Below are 5,461 nucleotides of genomic sequence, written 5' to 3' on the forward strand. Positions count from 1 at the left end.
TTTAAAAAAAAGAATGAAAACGGGAGTCGCCACCAATCCTTTTTGGACGAGGTGTGATCGGGTCACCTCAAAATGGTGTTTTTAATAAATATTAATTTTATTTAAACAACGATTTTGGTCTACGAAATTCAGAAAAATGAGTTCGGGAGTCGGTTACGCACGAGAAGATTGACCCTCGATACCCCAAATTGGACTATGATAATAGTTCTAGTGTCGAAAATTAAATAAATTAAAAACGATCCTTAAAAAACTCTAAAGAATTGAAAATAGATTCTCTTATCCGAGGAATACCACACGTTAGGACACGATACTCTAACCATCGAAACCAAGATCACCTTAAGTTTAATGAAACCACACTTTGAAGCTTTAAGAGGATATTTGGCTATTTAGTCGAACGAGAAATCGAACCCAGCACGTTAGGGCACGTTTTCTCGATTTTCCAAATGCGAAATATTGCCTTATTAGAAAATTTCCTTTTGATGCTTGGTGTTAATGCTTGACAAAACAATAACGAATACGACAAGGTAAGCAAAGTAAAGTGAGTAACAACAATACAATAGGCAAAATGAAATGACGAGGCGATTACATAAACAAAGCATACAAATAAATAAATAGAACTAACATTTAGAAAAGCACAAGTGTACATGATAAATAAACAAACACCAAATAACAATGATGACGATAAATACAATATGTAAAAATGTAATACATGTATAATTTTTAGCCATAAATAAGAAACGCATATAAATTATAGAATATGAAAACATAGATAAATATATACATATATAAAAAATCGGTAAGTATTATAAAAATAAAAATGTAAATATGTGTTATATATATTTACAATTGTGATAATATAAAATATATGTATGTGAATTATAAAATATGTGAAGTATACAAAAAGCATTTTAAGAATATAAAGAATATATATAAGTATGTATATGATGTAAAATATGCATAAATATATGTAAGTATATAAGAATTATGAAATATGAAAAATATATTTAAGTATGTATAAGTACGTATATATACATATATATGAATTAAGATGTATGTATTTATGCTTATACCTATGTATACATAAAAATATGAGATATAAAAATATAAAAAGTATATTTATAATAAATGAAAAGTATGTACGTAAATATATTATAAAAATGTATCAACAATTGAAATTATGAATATTAAAATATTTAATATAAATAATATATAAGATGATGACATATATATTTAGCGATATTAAGAATCCATATAACATACATAGAACATATATAGTATATGCATACCTTAGAAATGATAAGAATGATAATAAAACTATTTCTACACTACATAAATACATACACATATATATATAAACAACAGTATATACAATATAATATTAGAAAAATATATATAATAGTGTAAATATAACTAATAATATTAAATATATACAATGATCATATATATAAAAGATATATGTATATATAATTATATAATATAATATTAAAATATAATAATACGACATAAAAAAACATGACACAAATAAAGTATAGTATTAAGGACACATATATAATACATGAAGAATATACATAATACTAAAATATTTAGGTAATATATGCGTATATTAAAAACTAGTAATAATATTACCGAGGTATATACAAATATGTCAAGTATATATACGTATTATAAATATATAAATATATAACAAAGCATAAACTAATAAAAATAATAATAATAATAATAATGATAACATTGGAATATAAAAGAAACAAACATAAGATTAATAAAATATTAGAATAAAAATGAAATAAAAATATTAAATATGAAAATATATATATGTATACACGTACATAATAAAATATATACTAATACATAATAATAATACTAATACTAATAATACTAATAATATAAAAATAACAAGGATATTTAATAAAGATATAAAAATAAACGAAAAAAAGGACTAAAATTGAATTAAAAACAAAGTTGTGGGGCAAATGTGAAAGGAAATGAAGAGAAATGGGCTTATTTGAGCGCGCACAAAACATAGGGGGACCGAAACAACAATTATTCCATTCCATTAAAACGCAGCACATTAGCGGGGACTAAATCAAAAAGCGCGAGAAATTATGGGGCCAAATTGGAAAAAAGAAAAATGACTTAATTGCAAAACCCTGAAAAAGCGGAAGGACTGCGCGCATAAATATCCCATTCAAATGAAAAAACGACGTCGTTTTGGAGGGCTATATAAGGCCTAAACTAACCAAAAAAATCATTTGGGGAGAGGGAAAGAAAAAAAAAGAAGAGAGAGGGAAGAGAGAAGGGAGAGAGAAGGGAGAGGGGAAGGAAAATCCGGCCAGGGGGCCGGTCACCGGACGGCCACCGGAGGCTCGCCGGCGCCGGCGCCGGCCACCGCATGTAAAAAAAATATTTTTTTTATTTTTTATGTTTATATTATATTGTTATTTTTATATTTTTTTAGTATATATATATGGGAAAATAGAACAAAAGACAAAACAAGAATAGATTCACAACCACCTTAGGTTTCCGGTTCTGATTTTTGACTTGTTGATTTACTGATTTTTGGGTGTTCGAATCTCTGCCTTTTGATGTTAAGATTGTAGTATTTCGGATATCAATTGTTTGCTTTTGGTTAAGAAATTGAAAGAGAGAAGAGGAAAAAAAAAGGGTCCTCCCAAAATACAACCGATTCTTCCCTTTGAAATCTCCAAAAAAAAACATCAAAATCCTCCCCCGTTTACAATGACCATAGGGCTTTTATATAGCCCAAAATCCAAAGAAAAAAAAAGAATTTCATTTTTGGTGTTTTTCTTTGCTGTCCTTTTTGTCTTCTTTTGCAGGCATAGAGTGGTGGAGGCAAGTGGTGGCAAAGTTGGTGGTGACAGAGGCGGCAGCTGTAAAAGAGGACCTTAGGTGCGCCGCACCTAGGGTTAGGGTTACCTTTCTCTCTTTTCTTTATTTTCTGATTTGGGCTGAATTTTTTTATTGGGTTTGTGATTTTGGGCCTGTTGTATTTGGTTTGTTGGGTTTGGGTTGGTTATTGGGCTGATTGGGCTAGTGTGTTATTGGGTAGGTTAGTGAGGTTTTTGGGTTGTATTGGGTTTGGTTTAATTTTGTGATGGGTTGGGCAAATATTGGGCTATACAGCTGCCCCTCTTTGCTCGTTGTCGTGTAACGAGAACAGAGCAAAGACATAGAAAGACCAATTTTGCCCAGCCTTGCAGGGCCTCGACTTCTTTTGACACTTCTCTTCTTCAGGTAGCCTCATTCCGTCCACTGTGCCTTGTTGCTTCGATCCACTCTACTGTACTTCAGGAAGATCTGATTTGTAGCTTTAATCTTCTTCGCAAGGGAACGAAATTTATGTTTTCAGTCTGTTCCACTGCAACATCAGGGGGATAAGACCTGACACGATCTCCTCTACTGTAACTTCAAAAAGATAAGATCCTTTATTTTAATCCACTCCACTGTAATCTCAGGCAGATAGGATTACTATCTTCAATCTACTCCGCTGTAATCTCAGGGAGATAAGATTACTATCTTCAATCTGCTCCATTGTAATCTCAGGGAGATAAGATCTGAAATTTTTCGGTCTGTTCCACTGTAATCTCAGGGAGATAAGATCTCTGGCTTCAATCTGATGTGATCTACTCTACTGTAACTTCAGAGAGATAAGATCCTTTATTTTAATCCGCTCCACTGTAACTTCAGAGAGATAGGATTACTAGCTTCAATCTACTCCGCTGTAATCTCAGAGAGATAAGATCTCTGGCTTCAATCTGCTCCACTGTAACCTCAGGGAGATAAGATCTGAAATTCTTCGGTCTACTCCCCTGTAACCTCAGGGTGATAAGACCTGATGTGATCTACTCTGCTGTAACTTCAGAGAGATAAGATCCTTTATTTTAATCCGCTCCACTGTAATCTCAGGGAGATAGGATCTGAAATTATTTGGTCTGTTCCACTGTAATCTCAGGGAGATAAGATCTCTGGCTTCAATCTGATGTGATCTACTCTACTGTAACTTCAGAGAGATAAGATCCTTTATTTTAATCCGCTCCACTGTAACTTCAGAGAGATAGGATTACTAGCTTCAATCTACTCCGCTGTAATCTCAGAGAGATAAGATCTCTGGCTTCAATCTGCTCCATTGTAACCTCAGGGAGATAAGATCTGAAATTCTTCGGTCTACTCCCCTGTAACCTCAGGGTGATAAGACCTGATGCGATCTACTCTGCTGTAACTTCAGAGAGATAAGATCCTTTATTTTAATCCGCTCCACTGTAATCTCAGGGAGATAGGATCTGAAATTCTTTGGTCTGTTCCACTGTAATCTCAGGGAGATAGGATCTGAAATTCTTTGGTCTGTTCCACTGTAATCTCAGGGAGATAAGACCTGTATAATAAACCTAATTATGCCTAATGATTAGGATGACATGATCAAAATGAAACAAATGCTCCTAACTAGACATATGTGAATGGTGTTTGCATGAATGCAGAATTTTATTTTTCCGAGAATGATCTCGCTTAGGTTGTCATTACTCGAAGTTTACTAAGGCTTTGTGACTGACGTGCTGCAACGCCTTCTCGCTTGACTGATTTTTTTTTCTGAAGAAACATTTAGCCAGACTGTCCCCATTGTAAACCTCAAAGTTATATCCACTGGGACGCCAAAATTTGTACCATCATTCTCTCACAGTAATCTAAGGGTAGAAATATGTGGCTTTTCCTCTGTCCTCTTTTATCACAATTCGGGGATATAGGATCTGAACCGTTCTGGTTTCCTACACCATTCTCAAGGTGTCGTACCAAAGTCTTATGCGCAAGTGAAGGCTCTCTTCTCCGAGGTAACCTCTTCCTATTGCCTGATGATCATTGCTTGCTTGTTCATTTAAGCTTTGTAACACGACAGCTTGTCATTTTGTTCAATCAATGTTTAGACAACAAAATCTGAAAGGATAGTCTTTAACTTAGACTCTTCCTTCTTAGATATTTCACCCTTTAAACTTGGTATTTTCTAAACAATAGTCATGTTTCAGGTCCCTATATTATTTAGAAATTTTTCAGAGTAATGTGCAAAACTTCTTTCCTGAAAGTTTTATTAGTTTGTTAATTATTATTCCTATGCAACATATTTGCAAAAAGATCATAACAATGGATAAGAATAAAGCTAGTTCTGATCATAACTCGAATAAAACATCAAAGATGGCGAAAGAAGGTTAACAAAGAAGTGGATTGAGAATGTGCGTTTTCACAAAAAGAAAGGAAGAAAGAAAGAAAATAAAAGAATGTATTTTCAAGAATACACATAAGAACTAGGTGCCCCAGTTATCGCAGCTTGAGTTTCTCTGTACAAACTTTCCAAAGACCCTTCTGAGTTTGACATGTGTTCAGGAGATCTGCAATACTCTGTCCATGTTCCAAGACGTTGCATATCCTTTCTTATTGGTTCAAGTAAAGCAAG

The sequence above is a fragment of the Gossypium hirsutum genome, chromosome A03 (assembly GCF_007990345.1).
Source record: "Gossypium hirsutum isolate 1008001.06 chromosome A03, Gossypium_hirsutum_v2.1, whole genome shotgun sequence".
NCBI classification, from domain to species: domain Eukaryota; kingdom Viridiplantae; phylum Streptophyta; class Magnoliopsida; order Malvales; family Malvaceae; genus Gossypium; species Gossypium hirsutum.